At 39.4% G+C, this 24,869-nt stretch overlaps 1 pseudogene; it reads right to left on the bottom strand.

The window, feature by feature from the left end:
• Positions 1-2,941: 2,941 nt before the first annotated feature.
• LOC118006205 lies at positions 2,942-22,574 on the bottom strand (annotated as a pseudogene).
• Between the last annotated feature and the right edge of the window lie 2,295 nt (positions 22,575-24,869).

Raw genomic sequence — 24,869 nt, 5'->3', positions numbered from 1 at the left:
ATTCACAAGTTTAGGGAAACTTGATGTTTCATCTCAAAACTCTAGTTAAGGGGCCATGGAGTTCATCAAGTTACAGGAAACATCCTGATAGTCTTTTTGTCATTGTTTTTGTTTTCCATTTTTGAGGACAGAAAGATGATGAGAAATATTTTTCTGAAACTCAGACTCTCTCTTCAAAAAGTAAAACTGTAATAGCAATGATCTAGTCCAAGTTCTTCTTAGCTTTTCTGTTAAACATGCACATTTGTACATGAGAGCTCTGCTTCTGTGGAATCTCTGTATCTTTTACACAAGAAATTTAGAAATGCTCTCACCACCAAATGTTTCCACAATTTAGACACTTTTTAAATTCTATATCAAACACTGATTTTTCAGAGAGAAAATGGCATCACTAGAGGCTTACTTATTACTGTCAGGTCAGATTTGTGTGTTTTTACACCAATGACGAAAAATCAGGGACCCTGTATTTTAGAGACAGTGATGAGTACTAGGAATAAAAACACTCTTGCCCATGAAGGCAGATGTGCTACAAGTAATAGATGACAACACTTCAAGACTGAGCAAATACCATGGAGTGGAGATTGATAGATACAAAACCTGTAACAGGCAGATCCTTTAGAGAGTTTATGTATTGAACAGTCCATAGCATTTTTATATCACAGATCGCTACAGTCATCATATTAGTCTGCTGCTATTATGCAAAACTTTCATAATTAATCATCAGAAACTATGCTAATAAATAGAAGAGGGAAAAGGATATTTTCTTCAAGGTTGTGAAGTATATGATAGCATGGTAAATACTGGAATGGCCACAGACCTGAAAACAATGTCGTGTCATGACCACAATTTGTTTCTGGGTGTTCCATCATAAAAACTGCCCTTTACACTTTGCACAGTCTACTTAGTAACAAAATTAGTACTTGTTGTGATATATTAAATCTTAAAAAGTTGAGGACCCAGGAGCATGCAAAATAAATTGTAAGACCTAAATAAATAATTTGTTCGTCGAGAGACCTGGTAATATTGCAAAAGCAAGCATCAGTGGTCTAATTCAGCAGTGGTGTATTTCTTGCTCATAACGAGTACAGTCTGAGTTTTGTACCTTTTTTTAAATTTTTTTTCCCAGGAATTCAGCTGCTTCTACCATATTGCTCCTCCATCTCAAAACATGGGCTCTTGGACAGCACAGGAGCCTGAGAGAGCACTTAGAATGCTCACACATTTTCTTAAACAAATCATCCTAAAAATGACACAGTTTACTTTTTTTTTTTTTTTTTGACACAGTTTACTTTTGTTTACATCATATTGGTAAGTACTGGGCAAGTGTCCCACTAACTACAAGGGGGCTTAGAAATGTGGGCCACACAGATGCACAGAAAGCTGAGAGCTAGAAATATCAATGATACTCCCAGACAGAAACCTGAGATGGTTTTCGAAGTGAGGTCCTGATATCAATTCTGTCTAAGATATTGCTATTTTTGCTATCATGTTTTTAGATTTTATTTTGTATTATAATACTTTTTTTTTTTTTTTTTTTTTTGGTCAATCCTGCCAGGGACTGAACTATTCCCTGATTGAAATATATATTAACTTCTAGGTCCCTAAGTTTAGAGAAATTAATTTACTTATATAAGAAATCGTAAGATAACCTATGAGTGTAATACATGCGATCCAGATGTCAGCATTTTCTGTGTAATTTCTACAGAAAACATGCTTTCTCACTGTACTTTCTCACCCATGGATTGCACAGAGATGGGACAGAATTAGGTATATAATAAAAAGGCAGTGATGGACAAGATTTAAAACCAGTCTGAAGCAACAGTTATTTCACTCTGCAGTATAATTTCCTCACCTCACCCCTACCACCAAAACAAAGGCTGCTAAAATTCAGCAATTCTACAATTCTGTCCAAGCATTAACTATGAACTGCACTGAGATACTTACATTAATTTCCTAGCCAAAGTTCTGCTTTCCTGATCACTGGTCAGTCATTCTCTCTGAACATAATAGAAAGAGATTTAACATTTTTAACACCATCAAGAAACATATAACTTTCATTCTTCTTAAATTGAATCCTTTCATAGTGTTCCATATCAGGAATCCGCAAGGTTACTTAAATTGAATAAGGTTCTTCAGGGAAAAAATAATCCGTTATAAAAATTTTTTAGTTTTTATTTCTCTTGTTTTTTCATGACTATAATATTAGGACTAAACCTATTTAATTAATCCAAGCACACAAATTTTTATTTCTATTTAATTATGGTGTGAAGCATTTTAGGTTTAACAGTGTTTTAGGATTTAAAAACTGAGTAAAAACTTTACTTTTCAAAAATCATTAAATATTAATTTAGAAATATCTCTATATTGGGGCGCCTGGGTGCCTCAGTTGGTTAAGCAACTGCCTTCTGCTCAGGTCATGATCCTAGGATCCTGGGATCAAGCCCCACATCCAGCTCCTTGCTCAGCTGGGAGCCTGCTTCTTCCTCTCCCTCTTCCTGCTACCCTGTCTGCTTGTGCTCTCTCTCTCTTTCTGCCAAATAAATAAAATTTAAAAAAAGGAAATATCTCTATATCCAAGGAAATTTTGCTTTTAAATTGATGCATAACCACATTTTGCTACAAAAAGCGTATCATGATACATTGAACCATGCTCTAGTTTCAATTTGGAAAATAACCTTGGGGGGAAGAAATGGGGAGATGATATTGGCAGAGCCATCTGAAGCTTTATTTGGGAAAGGACATTTGAATTGGCTTTTAGTTGTGGGCATAGGCAAGAAGGGGTAGCCAGGGCAGTAGACTCCCCACAAGGGTAGGTTGAGCACTGGGACTGAGCCTCTCAGGTGGGTCTCCTCTTCCCAACCTTCCCCTGCACAGCTCCTTCCCTCAGAGTCTCTGTGGCATCCACAGAAGCAGGAAGGCTGAGAGAGACCACAGAGGCTGTTCAGTTGAAGAGGACATCAGACGACTTGGACACCAGCTTCCCGTTGAGGATGTCTATCTTCTTCACAACCGCAGCATGGGAGTAGCTGACGCGGCTGAAGGAACTGGAGCGAACCTGGGCTAGAAGGAGCTCAGGCTACAGGTGCGGCCAGGGCTCATGAGGCCCCCCGTAGGCTGAGCTCAGTCCACCTGAGTAGCAGCTGATGGCTTTAGTATGGATACTCATGTTCAGCATCCCAGACTCCAGTCGAGTCTCCTCACCCTCTAGTGGCTTGTGGTAGTGGCGATCTCCATATCCAGGGCCAGGGTGACGTTCAGAAGCTCCTGGTACTGGCACAGTTTTCCTGCCGGGTCCTGCTTGGCTCAATGCGGGGGCGACCTCTATCTCGGCCAGCTTGGCATTGGCGTCCTTAACAGCCAGCTACCTGTGCTGCTCAGTCAGCATCATCGATGCTGCCTCCAGGGAAGCCCTCTGGCCTTTGAGGTCCTCAGTCTCATCCTGGTGTTGGCTAATATTCTGGTTCATCTAAAAAATCTGTCTCTCTGCGATAGAGGTCATCCCAGTGCTTCCTAACCAATGTCTGCAGCTCCTAGTACTTGATCTGGTACATGGTCTCGGCCTCAGGCCGGCTGCGGTTGGTGATGTCCTCCTACTGGTCCTTTGCCTCTACAATGATGCCGTCCATGTCCATGTCTATGGACAGCACCATGGACGTGTCAGAGATCCGGGACTGCATCTCACGGATCTCCTCTTCATATATGTGCCTTGAGCTGATCTCATCGGCCAGCCCTTCCAGGCAGGATTCCAGCTCTACCTTCGTTCACATCCTTCTTGATGAGGACAAATTCATTCTCCATGAATGTATGCTCTTTGATCTCCTATTCTACTTATTCTTGAAGTCCTCCACCAGCCCTTGCAAGTTGCCAAGCTCCATCTCCGGCTTCAGCCTTTCCTGGCCCAGTGTGTCCAGCTGCAGCCAAAGGTTGTTGATGTAGCTCTGGAGCATGTTGTCCATGTTGCTCTGAGCTGTTTTCTGCTGCTACAGGAGGCTGCACTTGGTCTCCAGAATTTTGTTCTGCTGCTACAGATGCCGTACCTTATCGAGGAAGGAGACAAACTTGTTGAGGGTCTTGATCTTCTCCTTCTCCTGAGTATGCACAGCCTGGATGTTGGGGTCCACCTCCAGCTTAAGGGGGCTGAGAAGGCTCTGGTTCACTGAGACAGCTGTGATGCCCCCCATACCCCTGTCCCCACCATATCCCCCAACTATCTCATGCTGGTGCCCAAGCCACCCCTGAAGCTGCCGCTCCTGCCCACCTGGGAGAAGGCTGAGGAGCTGATGTGGGGGCCAGGTGTGCACGTGAACAAGCAGCTACTGAAGGCCTAGGGTCAGAGGTGGACACCGTAGGACTTCCGGGTCACCCTGATGGATGTGGTGAAGGCTGGAGTAGAAGCAAATAAGCTCAACCTGACAGAGGTTTGAGAAAGAGTCAAGAAGCTGCTTCTAGGTCAACTTTGGAAAAATTTTGAGCAATAGATATCAACATTATAAGTGATTTTTTTTTAATTTAGTAAAAATTTAAATTAAAATATATTCTTTTATAACTGAATTTTTCTTAGTTAATTTTGGACTTGGAGTAATTGTATTGCACATTATTTAGCACCTTTTTATATATTTTACTGTTCTTTATTACTTTGGGTTTTCTAATACCACCTTTAAGTTTAAAAACAATAAAATCAAGTCTTATATTAATGTTCTAAATTTTCGTTCCATGACCATTGATTTCTCCAATCCTTTATCCTGTAACTTATCTATTTGTATGTAAAAGTTTTCAGAGGACTCAGACTGTAAAATACAACACTACATGTGTCCAGAGTTTTAGAAGTAGTTTATGTGTAAAACAATGGTGATGTCAGTTGCTGATTTGGCAAAACTAGTTGTTAGTAAATTTATCAATCTCTTTGCAAAAAAAAAAAAAAGCTGAATTATAAACAAATTGATGCAATCACTAAATGTTTATGGTAGTACACTGTTGAAAAGGCATGTTTCCCCCCACGTCTTTGTGTCCATTTTTTATTAACACTGACTCCTCCCATGCATTTTACCAAGTGAGGAAGCATTTATTTTAATGCTAGATCTGAGAGGCAGAAATGGGAATGCAGATTAACATTAGCAATATCTACCTTCCCGAAGAAAATGAGATCCTTTTTTTATTTTAACTCCTTATGCGATAGATAATATAGGGGCATCCTTCTCTAGAGATGTTTGTGATTCATCTGCTTATAACTGGTAACATAATACTAGTATTAGTAAACCCAGTTACCTCTTTCTAACGCAAGGTAAGCATCAATAAAGGTGACCCATTGCCATGGATCTTGGAAATATCTCTATTGATCTCAAATTTGAATAAGGTCTTTTCCTTGAAAAACTGAGATTTCTGATGGAATTTTAGAAGTGTATTTATTTGTTATTGGGTGCCTGGGTGACTCAGTTGGTTAAGCAACTGCCTTCGGCTCAGGTCATGATCCTGGAGTCCCGGGATCGAGTCCCACATCAGGCTCCCTGCTCAGCAGGAAGTCTGCTTCTCCCTCTGACCCTCCTCCCTCTCATACTCTCTGTCTCTCTCTGTCTCTCATTGTCTCTCTCGCAAATAAATAAAAATCTTAAGAAAAAAAAAAAGAAGTGTATTTATTTGTTCTTTCTGATATGCTACTATAAATGATTAATTTATTAATGGCATTTTTGAAAACATTATCTGAATGAACTTTCCACTGATAATTATTATAGGTGATTTTTTTCAACAAAAAATTTTAGGATATAAAGAAAACTTAGAAATGTCTTGAATACACCTCAGATTTTATAGAATGATTTTCTTTTCAGGGGATTCGTTTTATATTGCATATATTATGCTCATGGAAACATATACTAAGTTTGGCAAAAATTATTAAATGTTATGAAAATCTATAAAATTATTGAGGATTTAATGCATTTATTTTCTTATACAAAAACATTGATTGATGATAGATACAGATAAAAGCATGTGTTTTTTAACTAAATATGCTTTGTTTCTATGCTATTTCCTTACACTGGGTAATTTAAATATAAATATTTTAAGAATGAGAATATTTTTCACAAATATTAATGAGCAAATATTTTAAAAAACTTTTCCAAAAGTAAAAACCTGAAATGCGCAAATGTGCGGCTTTATCCACAAGTTGTAGCAGTTTTAGCAGTAGTAAATAGTTGCTGTTAAACCAACCATTATGGATATTGAATCAAACTGTGCCAAAATGTCCTACACTTAGAGTATATTGTTGGATTTAGTCTGCCAATATTTTTAGAGTTTAGTTTCACATTTGTTCATAAGTGTTATTATACTGTAATTACTTTATTTCAAACTGTCTTATTAGTTTCTGGTATAAAAGTTTTTGCTAGTTTTATAAAATGACAAGGAGCATGATTTCTCTCTTTCAACTATCTGGAATGATTTATAAAATTTTGGAATTACTTGCACCTTAAATGGTTGATAAAACCTCGTGATAAGATTATCTAAGCTGTATGTGTATGTTTGATTACTAATACAATTTATTTAATTGTAATAGGCTTATTACATTCAGGTTTTCTATTTCTTTTTCATCTGTTTTTGAAAGTTGTTTTTTTTTTTTAATAGATATGTGTCTGTTAGATCTACATTTTCAAATGTTGGCATAATTTGTTTATATCCTCTCTTTTTTAAAAAAAATATTTTATTTCTTTACTGGAAAGAGACAGAGAGAGCAAGTGGGAGAGAGAGCACAAGCTGGGGTGGTGGTGGGGGGGGGGAGAAGGGGCAGAGGGAGAAGCAGATTCTGCACTGAGTTGGGAGCCTGATCCAGGGCTCCATCCCAGGACCCTGGAATCATGACCTGAGCCAAAGGCAGACATTTAACCGACTGAGCCACCCAGGCACGCCTATATTCTCTTTTATTATTCCTGACTTAGTTTTTGTACCTTTGTTCTCTGTCTCTGCCTCTCTCTGTCTCTGTCTCTTATCTCATAAAAAATATGCTTGTCTTATAAATTCATCTCAATTTCCAATATTAAAAATATATATAAGGATAATATTAGCCAACATATTTTTATTTTGTAGAAAGTTGTGAGACAGTAGGATAAAGGGCCAAGCAACATTTGCAGATAAAAGGTGAATGCAAACCTCATACAAATTGTTAATCCTATAAATAGATGAATAGATGATAGATCAGATAGAATTTAAAAATATAATAAACTTGAAGTTAGAGTAATGTAGTTTTAAGCTACTTTAAATCAGTTTTATGACAATTAGCTTGATAATGTTCCTTTACTAAGATAATTATGTACATTTTACACGGGAACTCACTCCTGTATCCTAAACACTTCAGCAAAGATAAATGCATTTTTTAAATAAATTCTATTATTAATCTATGGAATTTTATCTTTCCATAAATTAAGTTGGTGATACTTTCACTTAAGTAAGTAGATGTTTCCACCAGCTTCTCAGTAGGAATAGAGCTAGGACTAAGAATAAGGACTCTGTTTTACCAGATGATCAGGAATGTGCTAGAATTCCTTCGGGTCATGAAGATCATTGGACTCTTAAAGGGAATTGGCTTTGTTTTCTTTTAGAGTCTTTATTTTTATGTCTAGCACAGGAGGGCTGAAGAGGGTGAAAAACATGGCTTTCTCTTTAACAATCAGTTAGTTCACCATTCAAAATCATTTTGTTCCATTTTCTTCAGGCAATGATAGGCCTGAAAGAAATGTAGGGTTTTCCACCTAACTACCTTTATTGAATAGTTGGAATGATTGACAACTCAAAAAACTTTTTTCAAATATAGTAATTAACAGCAGTAATCCTTCCACACAGATGATCTGCTATCAAAAGCATCACAAAAAGGCTTCCCAAACTTGAAATGATGGCTTAGTTAAGTAAGGTATGAAAGTCAGAACAAGCCAGGCACTTTATCTCTCAAATTTTAATGATGGAGAAAACACACTTTGAGCTTTCCTTGAGAAATAGCAAAACCTTAAAAGAAAATTTTGAAAAAAGGAAACTTTGAGATGGTTCTCAACAGATATGGGATGGTTATGCTCAAAATACTCTATCTTATGTGATTAAATATTTCAAAATAAATAATGAAGCAAGTTCCCTTTTGTCTGAAGTCTTTATTTGTCCCCATGTTATTGGCTTTCCTTTTTCTTTCCTTTCTTTTTCTTTGGGATTTGCCAAGATGTCTGTTTGCCATTTTACTAAAGTTATCATCATTTTGTTTTTCCATATACTGTCACATGGACAAACTCTTTTATTTCTGTGTGGACCTTATAATCATTACAGTTTAGGAAAGGAATTTACCTTTTTTCATGATGAAAAAAAAGAACTCTTCTCTTTCTATTAGGCCAACATTCTACTGCACTGAATGCTTGCACTTTCAAAATACAAGTTAAACTGTTCTTTATTTACATGGCTGTTTAAATGATGCATGGTATTACATATTGAAGTTTGTGGTGAAATTAATTGCATGTTTCTAAATATGTGATTGCTCTATCACTTTCACTCCTGTAAAAATGAGATGTTGATTTTTACCAAATTTCCCTTGATATTAAATCTTTAGCATAAATGAATATAATTGCTTTCTCATCTAATAGAGCTATCTCCATAATACAGAAGATATTCTTTGGTGTTAAAATAAGGTCATCTAGTGAACTTGGTCTAACACCTCTTTTCTTCAGTAAACTCTGACAAATTTAAGCTTTGGTGCAAGTAGGCTGTTTCAATTTCTTTCTCTTCTTTCAGTATTTTGCTGTAGTTGCTGAATAGTTTCTTAGCAAGGAAAGAAAAAGGATTAACTTGACTAAAACCCAGTTAAAATGCAAATGAAATGAATTTCTGGGCAATAAAGCATGCATTAAGCTGGAACTCTAATGAGCATAATAGTAAAAAGCCCCTGGAATATTTTATGCACCTCTATCTATTTCATCTTTATGTTCATTTAGATGTAAGTCTTCTGATAATTTTAGAGGTTTTCCATTTCTGCTTGCCACAAACATGATTAACAGCTTTATTGCTCCGTTTTCTCCAGAGAAGTCTTCAAACCTACTTAATTTCACTCTCCTGAAACCAAACCACGAAGCCCAAAAAGATTCTTATCTGACTTCTACGATTTATGCTTATTTCATAGGGATGACTGAAATTCAATATTAACGGCAGTATGTAATGTACAATAGTTAAGTGTAGTTAAGAGGCTCTGACATTTGTTTTGCGATGAAATATTTAAAACAAAAGAAATTTAATGTTTGTATTATATTGGTGTGTTAATTATTAGGGTAGAGATAAGAGGAATGATTTCTTTACAGAAACAGAGACACTAGTTCCTCTTATCAGCCTGCAGATGGAGGATAGCCTATCCAGGAGGGCTGCAGAGGAGGGGTCATTTTGGTGATAGATTTTGCTGAGTTAGGTATTCCTTTGGTTGAGCTAAGCCCAAGTTTAAGCAAATGTAACTAGGTCGTTTCTTTTACCTCGTTAGGCCTATTCACATTGTTCTCAAAAGCCTTTTAAAAATTCAGAGGATTTTAATATATTATCCTATAAAATAATTGTATAATCTATTATTATAATAGATCATAAAAAAGTATGGTTATTATAGAGTAAGTACTATTCCAGAATCATAAAATGTTAATAAGTGTTCAAGGTCAAGAAAATATAGGATAGGTTGAGAGTTAAGTCTATAGAAGCTGGTACATTACGAGTTGAAATAGCTGCAAAAGATTCATGAAGTCTATTCTATGCCAAGAACAGTATCCCTGAAACTAATTTAAATGATTAGTTTTACTTTTTTCATGTTCATCCTTTAGAAAGCATATGGTATAGCCTCAATGATTACAGCAATAAAAAAGGACCATTTGCTACTCATGGCAATGTTGTGACTATGAGATATAGGGTCAAATAGAACAAAAGAAAAGCAGTCTTAAAACTAAAAGCCATAGAAATGTATTATTTAATGTGCATTATCCACTTTCCATACAGTATGCTTTTTGATACTGAAAGAAGGTATTTTGACCTCAACTCTATGTTCCCATATTAGATATATAGAGTTGGTGGGGCAAATGAGTTACTGAGTAGGTGGCCCTCTCTACTAATCCTATTTGATCGACTATCTCTGGACTCTTTCTTTCCAAAGCCAGATTATTAACTTTGCCAATGGCCCCACAAATGAAAGAGCCTTCATCAAGTATATGCTCTGTCCTCTAGGAAATACAAAATGCAGTGCTGCCTGGTGACTCAGAAAGCACTTTAAATACTGAGGAAATGTAACTCTTTTACTATCCTATTTAAATTATTCTTTCTACAGTTAAAATTGAACTGTTATTCTATCATAAAATATGTACCTGTATACTCATTTACTTTCATAGAGTCATGGAGTCCTTAATCTTCACTTCCTTGAAACAATTAATTCTATTCCAGTCATGCTCTGGGTACTGCTCTTTCCTGCCATCCCTATCTGGCTCCACCTCTGCATTCTTTTTGAGTTCTTCCCTATTATTAAAGAGAACAGAAACAACATGAATATGCACTTCCTGTGCTTATCTGAGGCAGCAGTGCTCTGTCTCCATGAGATGTTTCTTCTTCTAATTTGTAGTGTAGTATTTATTCATTAAGGTAATGTACTATTTTAGTCATTCATGGTGGTGGTCGACAGTCTACATTCTTGCAGAACTATGTAGATAGATTATTGGCTCTGACACAAGAAGTTTAGGTCACTTGACTAAACACCACCATTATCGTTTGGCTGTCCAACACTTTTCCCTCTCACATCCAAGTGTGTATAAATCACCCTGTATTTGTTAGAGAACTTCTATCTTCATTGAGTAGGATATTCTTCTAGTAAACCTTCAGTCATGGTGCCAACATCCTGGCCGACATCGCCCACTGCTGTGATCAATTCAGGGATGAGCACATGATTGGTGGCTTGATCAAACCCTTCCTAGTAGCTATTCTACTACAAAGGGAAGGGATAATTTTTTCTTTGTTTTGATGTAATTTATTTGTATAACCCAATGTCAGAATAAGAAGTCTTTGTTCTCATATTTTTTCTATCTAGAAAAATAGCATAAAACACACTGTTGGTTTGAAAGTACCTAGGAGGTAATGGGAAATAGGTCCTGTATTCAGAGGGAGGGAGAGATGGAAGAAAGAGGTAGGCCACCCCATATTGGTAGGTTGCAGGTTTAACAAGCAAGGGAACTTACATACAAGGCTTGCCTTGGATGGCAGTAAGACAAATAGATCTCCCCACCTGCCTTCCAAATCTTAAAAGTTTATATAGAAGTCTTAACTGGGTTCAGTCACATATACTGTCCATATGGCCTTAATACCACATCACTATCACAAGGCTATGTCCTTGGAGCACTTTTCTGGGAGCAAGGAAAGCAACCAGAACCCACATTCCAAGGATAGGGTCAGGGTGAGGAGCCTCCAATTGCCCACAGCCAGCTCAAGGGTCAACTAGCTGTCACTTCCTCTCCTTCAACACTCTACCTCTCATGACTGGCTCTTATAATCCTACATGCCCCCTTTTCCAAAATGTGTCTTGAGCAGTCAGCAAAGGGATTCATTAGCATAGAGGTGGCTATCTGGCTACATTGGAGGCACATGCAAGAGAAAACTTGGATTAAGACAATGACTTCCAAAATTAGTGACAACTTTTTCAACCAAGATCCAGGATCTGAAACACTGATTTATTAAATTCCCTAGGCTGGGGGTTGGATCACTCATGGCTTTCATATATATCCTTATGTGATTTAATAAAGATAATAAATTAGCAGACTCATCAAGTAAGAATAGACAATATTAGGTTAGGGTGATGGCACAGGTGTCCCATTGTGAGCCCATCCTATTTTGGAGGACAGCTTTTCGCATTGGAGGCATTTCAGTGTTCAATAAGGACAGCCTTTGTTGGCTATTACTCAAAGCTTAATGAGTAAATTTGGTAACGGTTTTGTATGTGCTATAACATCCTCTACATCAATGGAGGGAACAAAGATGGCGGCCAAATGATCATACCAGTGAAAGACACAATGTGTGTACCTGGCTTTAAAAAGAAAGCTTGACATCCAATGTTATTGTGGAGCAGATTCCACCTCTGTGTCCAGGAAAAACCGAAGGTGTGATGGTCCAACCACTCAGGTGCAAACTACATTTTGTGCTGCACAAGCATTGGATTCCATTTAGAGCTACCAAATAAATATCTGGAAAGTGCAACCAGGCAGTGCCAAATGAGTCAGTTTCCCTTAATGTGACAGAATGACTACACAGTGATATCCATCCCATGTTTCCAGTACAACTGGGTTGATTCTGTTCAGAGGGATTTTTCTGCTCCCAAAATAGGAGTTCCCAAGGTGCTCAAATATCCATGACATGGAGTAAGCCATTCCCAAACCTGAGCATAGCCACCCAAGGTTCCAATGGCGTTATTTCCAGGACCTTTTTAGTTTCATTCCAAGCATCGCTTGTTTCAACAGGTCTGGCTATAGCAGGACAACAAGATGTGACTGGATACTGAGTAGTTTCCCCTCATCCAGGAGTCAGAAGTAACTCACCCATCTCGGCAGGACATCCCATTGCAATGCCAGTCGATAATTCCTTTTCCAAGGGTGATGACACTTGGGTGTTCTCAGCAGCATAGCATGTTGATCCATGTTGAACTGAGGCAATGGCTGTCCTCTGTGTCTTCCACACCTTAAAGGTGTTGTGTGCCTCGGCAAGGGTCCCCAGTCTAGCATATGGGGCAAGCGGGCCCTGCTGGTCAATCATTCAAAGCATTAAAGCCTGGGACAGTACTTTTGTCTGCCCAGCCAAGGTGGTTTTACCTGTTAACAATTTAATTTACTGCTTTAATATTTCATTTCTCCTTTCAACCAACCCTGCTACTTGTGGGTTATAGGGGAAATGGAACCTGCATTCCATGGCATGCTATTTTGCCTAGTCTTACACATTATGACCTTTAAAATGTAATTCCTGATCACTGTGTATTCAATGAGGGTATCCACACACAGTGTTCAGTTTCTCTAGTCCCCTAATGGTAGCAGACTAGTCAGCACGAAGGCAGGGAAAAACTTGCGTTAGGTTAGATGTTAGTGTCCACAACCAAGGCATATTTAGAAACCTCACTCAGAGGGAAGAGGCCAATATAATTAATTTGCCAATCCCACACCAGCTGGCAACTCCAATGGATAGCCCCAGATGCTTTTGGCAGTTGCCTTGGGTGTTGTTTAGAATACACTAGACACACTGTTACTGCATTAACCAAAATACTGTACTTCAAGGACAATCCAGCATTGTTGGCAATATGCCATCTTATATGTGAACTGTGATGGTCACTCTTTCTATGCATCCAATCTGCAATATCTACTTCAGGGTCAGTAAATAGACTCATACTTGAGCGAAGGCATCAGCACCCTAATAACTAGGGGATGTCCAGTGCCTTATGAGCTGGGACATGAAAATGTGAGCACTGCCTTAGTCTCTTGTAGATGGACCCAAATGTCTTTGCACATATCTTGCCCCCATAAGGGCTTATTTATGATCATCCACCCCTTGGCTTTCTCTTGCCCAAGCCTGAGGGCTAATCCTCTTAGAGCTGCTTAACTCTCAGCATATAGGGTTAACAGCCAGGGCTCATAAGTAGTCACCAGGAACACTGCTCTGAGCTCAGCCCATTGGCTTCAGCACTTGTCGCTATGTGAGAAGCTCTACATAAAGGAGTACCATGCACACTACTAGAAACTGTTGCTCTATGGGGGTGTGGGGTTTCCGCCCCCTTCCAGAGCTGAGACCAAAGTCCCAGGGTCACTTGTGTTTTGCCAATCACAGCTTCTGGGACAACAGGGTCTTGCCCAACCAGATAGCTCCCCAAAACTTCATGGTGGTGTCTGGGCCTTGAATTTTCTGTGGGTCCACTGCCCATCCTCTCCCTCTCAAATGCTCCAGCAAAGCCTGCAAGGTGTCCTGCAGCAGAGGCAATCTTCACATGTTAAATCTGATATGATCAATATAATGGGCCCATTTTATTGATGTGGGGACAGAGAACAGGATAGGTCACAGGCTACCATCGTATGACGTATAGTAGAATTATGCAGGTAACCTCGGGGGAACACTGAAAAGGTCCATTGTTGTCCCTTCATGTGAAGACAAATTGATCTTGTGACTCAGTGCATAATGAAAAAGGCATTTGTTGGGGCGCCTGGGTGGCTCAGTCGTTAAGTGTCTGCCTTCGGCTCAGGTCATGATCCCAGGGTCCTGGGATCGAGCCCCGCATCGGGCTTCCTGCTCAGCGGGAAGCCTGCTTCTCCCTCTCCCACTCCCCCTGCTTGTGTTCCCTCTCTCGCTGTGTCTCTCTCTGTCAAATAAATAAAATCTTAAAAAAAAAAAAAAGAAAGAAAGAAAGAAAAAGGCATTTGTTAAGTCCAACACAGCATGATACACTCCTAGGACCATGGTCAAGGTACCTAAGATGGTGGCAATGTCCGTCACAGTCATATAGATGGGGAGAGGGCACTACCTTATTAGTTCTTGGTAGTCCACTGTCATCCACCATGAGCCATCTGTTTTTTTTATTTTCTAGACCAAGCTGTTGCAGTTCTTGGATGGTTTCCCTTATGTCCTCTAGGCAGTTTATATTATTTGTCAGTAACCACTCTACACAGGATTATTGGTTTTCAGTTGGTGTTTCCCCTCAGCACTGGTTTAACGACTCTAACCCAGAGGCAGAATTCACCGAGAGAGGTTTGCAGAATTTGACCTTGTGGGATATCAATGTCCAATATGTTCTCTGGTCTTGCAGAGATAAAAACACATTACTGGGGGGATGCCCAATTTTTTGGTGTCAGAAAGACCTTCCTGACTATAACTGTTTTCCTCTGTAAGCACCAATGTCGCTGAGGGGGCCAGAAAGCTTCTGAAAGTTACCATGTATTAGACTACATTCAGCTCCAGGATCCACCAGAGCTATCACCTTTGTGCCCTCACCTGGAGACAATCTTGAACTGCATCCTATATGCAGGGTGTGGGAGGCTCCTACCCTGAATGGGACTATATCCCTGAGACCTCTGTGGGAGCAGGTGGGGCATCAGGGACGATAGGGGCAGGTGAGGAAGGTCTGAACTGTTTTTCAGGTTTTAAGGCTTTCCACAGGCCAACCGACACAGTGTTGTTGGTCATCTCTTCATGTAGGGTCACTGCAGCAATGAGGTCAAACCACAGTTTTTTCTGGGTTATTTTTACCAGACCCTTTACAAGTGATTGGGATAACCTAGATCAATAATGGATCGCTCAACATTGTAAATATCTGTCCCACAACTGGGCTCAGCATGGATACCAGCATCCCATACTGCCTCTTGGGGATTAATAGGATAATCTTGGCTCTCATTCTTGCTGTGATTATGGCCCAATCAGGGCTTCAGAGGTGTAAACATCCTGCTTCATTCTCAACTCCCTAAAAATGTGTTGTGCCTCCTTTATATATTTCCAGGGAGATCCCACATGCTCAGGGAGATCCCCCTCATTGGGCCATGCCTCATAGCAGGCTAGAACGATCCATTCCATAAGGGAACAAGTATCTTGAATCCCCCAAGCACCATGCAGGTGCTACCGGAGGGCAGGGTGTGTAGAGATCTTTCTCACTTTCTCTGCCTCTTATTCGGTCAGAGAAATACCATCACCCCCAGTATCCCACAGCTGCCCTAACTGAGCCTGGATACTTGCCCTGGCCTTTTCTCTGGCAATTAGCAGCTATATCAATAATCAGTGGGAGTATATTCTCTCATCGTGAATGTTTCCTAAACTGAGGTCTGTCCCACTGGCTGGGGTTGCTATTGCTGTGCTTTTGTTTTCCTTATAGATCTGGGGTAGGAGGGCACAGGACGCTCTATCCCTCTCACTATTAATTACCACAACATCCTCCTCTTCACTCTCATCACTTCCCCAGAGATTCCACTTCTTAGCGTCCCAGTCAGGCTTAACCACAAGTTCTATGACCTTACCCCCTGGTATATGTGCCCTCCTAGCTTTGCAAAACTCTACACTGAGGTCTCTGATTTGTCATCATTCCCACCCAACTTGTCTGCCAGCTCTGAAGCTAACAGAGTAGTTGGATACCTGCACGTCCTTCTCTAACTTCAGCTTTTCTTCCAATTTGCTAACTCAAGGGTCAGCCTCTAGCTGGGCATAGGTGGCTGCCGATCTACCCATTGTAGAGGTCAGCCCATTGTGGCAGCCATGTATTTCTCTTCTTTGCTGCAGGGTGCTATGTGTAGTTTCCTCCAACAAGTGGATCAAACTGGCTGGTGTTGTCAGGCATCCCCATACTCACGCTGTGGTCCACACATCTGACATAAAGACCACACTTCCCAATGGCCAACTCGGGGTCTCCCCAATAGATGCCTCATTCCCAAGGCCCATTTATTTGGTCTCCTGGCCAGCTTGCCAAATGTTGATTCACAAAAAGAAATTTCCCAGGTATAATCTGAAACTGACCCTGGAGAGGGTAAGGGATAGCTAAAGAGAAAGACCACTCCAGATTGGTAGGTGGCAGGTTGAATAAGCAAGGAAACTTACATATGAAGCTTGACTTGGGCAGCTGCACCTGGGCACCTGGGTGGCTCAGTCAGTTAAGCGTCTGCCTTCAGCTCAGGTCATGATCTCAGGGTCCTGGGATCAAGCCCCACATCGGGCTCCCTGCTCAGCGGGAAGCCTGCTTCTCCCTCTCCCACTCCCCCTGCTTGTGTTCCTGCTCTTGCTATTTCTCTGTGAAATAAATAAATAAATCTTAGAAAAAAAAATATGAGTAGATCGCTGCATACCCACCCACCCACCCACCAGAATCTTTAAAAAGTTTGTATAGAGGCCTTAGCTGGGTTCAGTCACAAATACCATCCAGATAGGCTCAAAACTACTTTACTATCTCAAGGCTATGTCCTTGGGGCAGCTTCGGGGAGCAGGGAAGGCAAGCAGAACCCAAATTCTAAGGGGGAGCGGGGTTGGTGAGGAGCCTCTGATTGCCCAGGTCCAGCTAGCAAGTCAACTAGTGGTCATGTCCTCTCAATGACCTCCTCTAACACATGTAGTTTTATTTAATAGTATACCTGTTACACTTTGGAATGTTAATTTAATACGTTATAAGAAGTAGTACAGGTTATAATTATTAACATAAAAATTGATGCACACAGTTTGGAATAAAATATATCTCAAGAGGAGTTAAGGAGTGTATGAGAGTGAAGGAATGCATGATACTTTTCTCATAAACAGATAAAATATTACTTAAAATTAAGATATGGATCATTCTTTCGATTAGTGAAAACAGGGTGATAGTTAGCTGGAATGGATTCAAAATATTACAACAACAACAACTTATCATCCTGGCGATTCATAAAAACTTTTAATCAATATAATTCCTCTGTAACTAATGGGAGGAAGCTAAATTTAATTTAGAGATCCTTTTTCAAATATCTGATATAGCGTATCATGTTAATATATGCTTATTATGCTAATATATGGAATATAAAGCCTAAGAAATGTATTTAACTCAAGATTCCTTTTTTTAAAAGATTATTTATTTATTTGAGAGAGAGAGAGCAGAGAGAGCAAGAATGGGAGTAGAGGGAGAGGGGAAAAGGGAGAGGGAGAAGCAGGCTTCCTGCTGGACAGGGAGCTCATGCAGTTTGATCCCAGGACCCCGGAATCATGACCTGAGCTGAAGGCAGAGGTTTAACCAACTGAGCCACCCAGGCGCCCCTAACTCAAAATCCCTTATGAAACAACACCATTGCAATGAGCAAGGAATCACATCACCATTAAAAACAGGAAGCTTGCTGGGCTCTGTCTCATAGTGCCAATGATCACAGGGGGTCCAACATTGTCACTGCTGTCCTTTACCTTCTCTTTTTCACAACTGTCTTTTCTTCCTCCAAGTCCCAGCCTTCTACACAGAAAAGACCACCGCGTCCTAATTGCAGGCATCTCCAACTCTAATGCTTTTAGCTGGAATCTTCTTGGATTTGCATCAAATGGGAAATGGAATCTTTGCTCCTTGAAAACCACAACATGGGCGCCTGGGTGGCTCAGATGGTTAAGCGTCTGCCTTCGGCTCAGGTCATGATCCCAGGGTCCTGGATCGAGTCCCGCATCGGGCTCCCTGCTAGGTGGGGAGCCTGCTTCTCCCTCTGCCTCTGCCTCTCTCTCTCTCTCTCTCTGACTCTCATGAATAAATAAATAAAACATTAAAAAAAAAGAAAGAAAACCACAACATGGGGTGGATGACAGTCCTCGACAGGGGCTCATCTTCCCCCGAGTGTGCCTGGACTGTGTGAAAGGTCACTCAAATGAGGGAGTGACACAAGGGTGTGGATGTCAGGGAAGCCACTCATGGATGTGGAGGATGTAAGCAAGTTCTCAGTCCTCTGCGGGTAAGGATGTTGCAGGGCACTGACATATACAACCACGCCCCAAAGGGCAAAAAGGTGGGCTGTGTTCTCTGGCTGTGCTACCACTCCTGAGAGAGAAATTTAGACTGAAAAAGAGTAGTTGAGAGTCTTCAAATGTACAATGTGAGAAAGTGTGAGTTGTATATTAATGGATAATGATGAAATCTAACAGTGAACACTCTGAAGGAAAGAGAGAAGAAACAGAACTTAAACTTATTTAAATCACATAATTGTCAAATGGAATGCATTTATTTGAAAAAAATTATTTTAATATGTGATAATAACACTCAGGGGAGAGAATCCAGGTTGCCCTGGTTGCTTTTCCATCTCCTGTTACCTATGCTTCTCACCTGCACTCACCTCCCCTCACTGTTGGGACTCGGCCAACACCGGCCGATGCTTTCTCTCTATGAAATGTGTCTTCTTCTAATGTTAATGTACTTTTGTTCTTTGTGTTAATATGTCACATGGCTGTATGAATGGTGGCAGTCTATATTTTAGATTCTAGCCGAAATATATGTGGGTTAGTAGCTAGAAGGTTGACAGGTTAAGTCACCTGACTGAACAACATCATGGCAATGGGCCATGAAAGCCTATCCTTAGACCGGTTTCACAGCAATGTGAATTGCTATTTAATGAGAATAAAAGAATAAAAATATTATTCTGATACCCCACAGGAATTTACATTTATTTAGGAAAATCTTACATTGAAAAATATTCCAATTTCAACTGATACTGGGTCTGAAGTGAATGATAAATGTCCCCACTCTATCCTCATTATAAATAAGGCTGAGGCAGATTTGTCTCATAGTTGTGAAAGAGGGAGAGATGTTCTTTTCTTTGCTTGACCTACATAGAACAGTTATACGCTAAAAGACCAAATTAGGTCTGGTGAGGACTTCTCAATAATAAACAATTTTTGAAATTTTAATGGTAAGATATAAATTGTGGTTTACAGGATTTTCAAGAGAATAGATTACTTCTAACTGTTAATCATATAATGTTTTGCCTCTAAAGCAGGATGGATTATTTTATTTTATGAGCAAATTCATCAAGAATGTTGCAGCTGCTAAAAATTTGCTCCTTCTCTAGGCATTTCTCTTTTGTCCATAACTTTACACTGATTAAATTTAAGTACGTCCTCTCCCACCAGTTGCAAGATCTGATTCTGTCCTTTAGTCCTCTGAATATTGAGAGGCTTAACTCTTGTCTGACATTACTCACTCACAAAATGAAAATTCAAATTAGGGGGCGCCTGGGTGGCTCAGTCATTAAGCGTCTGCCTTCAGCTCAGGTCATGATCCCAGGGTCCTGGGATCGAGCCCCACATCGGGCTCCCTGCTCCTTGGGAAGCCTGCTTCTCCCTCTCCCACTCCCGCTGCTTGTGTTCCCTCTCTCGCTGTATCTCTCACTGTCAAATAAATAAAATCTTAAAAAAAAAAAAAAAAGAAAATTCAAATTAGTAGTTAGGCTGGACTCCTCTATCTATTAACATAATATTGCTGGAGAATATACCCTACTCATTAAACCTTACTGCCATCATCCAAGCTTCCTGCTAAGGCCCTTCTTTTGTTCTGTTACTTCCCATCTTTCTTCCAGAGATCTCGTTCATGTGTTTGTGGACGCTATACTTTTTTAATGAACTCTTCAACATTCTTCACTTTTCTTCACAAGTACTTGTAATATACCCCTCAGAGAGATCTTTAATGACGCATTTATATAAGTGGACCACTCCACCCCATCCCAAATAGAGACTGCCTTGGGATGAGCTTTACAAATTTTACAAAGTGGTGCACATCGATCATAGTCAGCATGGGGTAGCCCAAATTCAATTCTTGGTTCTGCAATATAGAACTCTTTGACTTACACACCACCTGTAGGAGACCCCTCTTGCACCATTTCCGGTCCTTTCTTCCTCAGTCATCTCTTGTTGCAGATGTGGCCACAGTAAATAGCTCTGCATGACTGTGACCTACTGCCCCAGTCACCACCTGGCACGCCACACTGTGCTTCAGTGTCACAAACTTCTTGTTCCAGAATATCTTTTGGCACCACTGTGAGAACTTGCTTGGTGTCCACGCATGCACACTCTGAGATTGTGAGGTCTTCATGCCATGCAGGATGAAACTTGGATGAATAGGAAATGAGAACCAGAGGACAGACAAATCCTGCTCCTTTCTGTTCTCCAAGTGAAAGTCTTGAGATGATTTTATGCAGTTTCACTGGGACTGTGTAACGCTGTGAGCAGCTCAAATTATATCCTTGACCCTTACACCATGAAATTATACATCCAAGTAAAGTAATAGCACACATGTCATTCAGTTTAAGTTCTACTTAGTAGGTAACCTATGCAAAGACAGTATCAGAAATGGTCCTAGAAAGCAGATCCTCAGGATAAGAGTTTGTACCTGAATTAGTAACAAGCAGAAGAGCAATGAGGTTGTCTGTGAAGGAGGAGTGTGGTGAGACACCCGGCATTCGATGCCATCTCAACTAGTGTGGGTTTTACCTGTGCTTACACCGGGTGGTATAAGGAGGAAAGTGAACCATCGTGATGTCCATTTACTGTGCCCTTGGCCAGTATGGGAGAAACAAATATAAAGATGGCAGGCTGGCTTCAGTTAACTTACTGAAAGCCTCAGAAATGAAAAATGTTCGGCTAGAAGCAGCAAAATTCAACTAAATGAGAAAGCCATAAGAATTGTTTTAAGTTTTTATTTAAATTCCAGTTAGTTAACATACAGTGTAATATTAGTTTTCAAGTGTACAATTTAGTGATTCGACACTTCCATACAACACCCGGTGCTCATCCCAACAAGTGCCCTCCTTCATCCCCATCACCTATTTCACCCATCCCCCACCCACCTCTCCTCTGGTGACCAGCAGTTTGTTCTCTTGAGTTACGAGTCTGTTTCTAGGTTTGCCTCTCTCTCTCTTTTTTTTTTTTTCTTTTCCTATGTTCATCTGTTTTGTTTCTTAAATTCCACATATGAGTGAAATCTTATGGTATTTTTCTTTCTCTGACTGACTCACTTCACCAGCATAATATCTTCTAGCTCCATCCATGTCATTGCAAATGGCAAGATTTCATTCTTTTTTATGAAAGCCATAATATTCTTTAAGGTAACTTTTAGCAGATACTCATCTTCTATAGTCACGGAGAAATCTGTGCTGAAAATCAGGCCCAGCTTCAGAATATAAGTGTACTTGACATGTAAAGTTTTGGCAGATCTCTTATGTCAAAGTCAGGCTACCCTGGAAAAGAAATGAGACTCAAACCTGGAATAGGCATGTGGATGACAATCCCAAGACTCTTAAATTCCAAGTGTCCCTTGAACACTCAAGAGTATTCAAAATATGCACATTCAAATCAGGGTAATGAAGGACTGTATTCTTTGAGGGATTAAGGTCTATATATCCTTAACAGGAATATATATTTGCCCTGGCCAGGCAAATTACCGACCAAGATTTAGGGTAATCTAGAACCTGTGGTGGAGGCAAATGGAGATGACAGATATTAATTACAGCCTGTAACCAGCTGAAATGCTGAGGAATGTAGCTTGCTGAAAGTTTTTTGGTTATTGCATATGGTTACTACCTTTGAAAAGACGCTGTGGTTAATTCAACTTTTACTTTCACTCTTGTAAAATAATTGTGAACCTCTTATTCTCATTAAAATGGTATCCAGATATTGTACCATGGGAGCCTAATATAATAAAGGAAACATGGTACAGGGGCTAAACTGCATCCGACACCTCAAGTACAGCATTTCATATATACTCTGCCTTACCTGTCTTGTGACAGCTACCCCAGTTATCTTGTTTTGCTCTAGCTAGCCCTTTCTGGACACAGGGCAACCTGGCTGCACCTGACTTTTTGCCAGTTCAGTATGAGTCTCACCTAATTTCCTAGATCTCACCCTTGATGCTGTTATAGGAACTCCTAGGTATCCACTCCTATATTTCCTTGGAGGGTAGAGGAGTTAATGGCAAGACGATATGTCTTTTACCAATGGAGGAGCAGAGCCAGTGGATAAATCCTTCTCCCTTTCTTTCCCAGGATCAGTGTCCCTGAGATGTACTTTACCATGGTACCTGCCTGTGGTTGGGACAATTGCTCACTTACAGTGGCATCCATTTTGATAAAGTGATCTTATATTGGGCCACCCTCCTCTTGTCCTTTAGTCTCCTGGTTATTCCTTATGTTTTCTGGGATTCTGATTAGTGAGATGACAGCACCAGAGATGTTTGCCTCAGATTCCACTTTCTGAGAAACTCAGGTTAAGATATAATTTAATAAATACAATTAAATACATTACCTTAAATTAGCAAATAATACTAGTGTGTAGAGAAGATATTAAATCCAAATTTGTCTAATTTTTTTTTTATAATTAAGTTTTTGTAAGCAACTCTGCTGTTTCTGATTTCCTAATATGCTGCTCCCTTCTCTGAAGACTAATTTGAAAATAATTGTCAAACAACCCTTTGTTGCAATAACTGTACTAGCAAAAAATGTATCCAAAGGATTTACTCTAAGGAGCATACAAACCATTTTATAATTGTGATTCTTATCTCATTATGTATGATAGGAGGCAAACATCAGAAACAGATGTATAGAGTCAAGATAAATAATTTAAATAAATTATGATACACATAAAGGATGAGATGTTATATAATAATTGAAATTCACTATCTGGGAGTATATGTAATTATCTGTAATATGTTCCCAGGAGAAAGTTTGTTAAAACTTGGATATAGTGTGTGACTTTCATTTTAGAAATATACCAAAATATTAATAATAGGTACTTATGATTTTTGTACAATATTTTATTGTTTCAGAAATGCTTTTTTATGTTTTTCAGTTTTGTATGGTAAAATCATTACTTCTAAATCAGATAAGTAAATTCCTTATTGCCATAAATCATCTGATCCTTATATTTGTGACATTTTATCTTTGAATACCTCAGTATTTTTTATAATAAATGATTATCTCTTTAAATATTTCACATTAAATAAATGTCCATGACCTTCATTAACCAAGTGGTCGCCAAATATTTTTTTTTCTCTTATCAAGGAATTCAAAACAGACTGAATCATAGAGCTCCAAAAACACTGGTATGTAGTTTAACCAACATTTCCCAGAATCCATAATGGAAAACAAGTGGCATATTATAAGCCTACAACAACAAGTTGGCATATTCTAGAAATATGTATGCAAAGATTATTAAAATATAAGGAATAATATCAAGACATTGGTTTTACATTTACTTTTCATATATCTATCTGTCTATCTAATCTTCCACATGGCTACTAGGAGACAACTTTGTAGGAAATTAGATATAGTGTTGTTCAGGGACAAAATAGAAAAAGGGAGGTACTTTTCTGATTTGCTGAAATCACATGTATAAAACATGCAAACTAGATTTAAAAAGGTTACTCACTTAATTGCCATATCTTCCACACCAAGATTATGGTAGGGAGGTTGCTTTAGCACATACCTTAGTTTCTACTTTGTAAGGAAATATCTACATGCCTTCAACTACCAAGGGTAAAATCCAGTGATAGAGATTAAGGTCAGTTTGCAGAAATTATAATGATTGCATTCAACTGTATTTGCTAGCATCTTTCTAGCTTTTTCTCAGCCAATAAGAAAACCATAATTAATAGCTGCCTAGACCTTTGACACATTATTTTTAGAAATGTCATGGTCAATAGCAACCAAACCCAGATAGAACATTTCTTGATGCTTCCTGAACCTCAGGCAATAGGAGAGTTAACCGACAATGGATCTGAAAACCAATATTACGTGCTTAAAGCAGTTATTACAGAAATATGTATCTTTTGTGTAAATATCTTAAAAAGACAAGCCAACTGAAGAAGTTACCACATTTGGCATTGATTGACATTTCAATACTACCTACTAGATTAGCAGAACCTTAACCCCTGCTATCTTTTCTCAAGGACTTTTGAAGTTCAGACACCTGACCAAGTATACATTTTAAGATTAGCATCATTAAAAAAAAAATGTATCCCTGGGTAATATATTACCAAAACAGAGCAGTGAAAGCTCTAACCTTAGTTTCCTAAGTAGGATCACAGGTTACAATATAATATTCTAACCAATCTGATTAGGTTTAGTGTTTTTGTTTTTAAGATTTTATTTATTTATTTGAGAGAGAGAGGGGGAGAGAGAGCACAAGTGAGGTGAGGGGCAGAGGGAGAAGCAGACACCCTGCTGAGCAGGGAGCCCAGTGGAAGGCTTGATCCCAGGACTCCAGGATGATGACCTGAGCTAAAGGTAGATGCTTAACTGACTGAGCTACCCAGGCGCCCTGAATAGGTTTAGTTTAGTTAAGAGAGCCATAGTTTGGTTGTAGAGAATTGAGGTTTTTTTTTCTTTTTTTTAACCCACTAAAAGAAAAAAAAAAAAAAA

This window comes from Mirounga leonina, unplaced genomic scaffold (assembly GCF_011800145.1).
Source record: "Mirounga leonina isolate KUSES-001 unplaced genomic scaffold, KU_Mleo_1.0 Mir_95, whole genome shotgun sequence".
In the NCBI taxonomy this organism is placed as follows: domain Eukaryota; kingdom Metazoa; phylum Chordata; class Mammalia; order Carnivora; family Phocidae; genus Mirounga; species Mirounga leonina.
The sequence above is the reverse complement of the archived record's forward strand: the minus strand, read 5'-3'. Positions and strand labels throughout refer to the sequence as shown.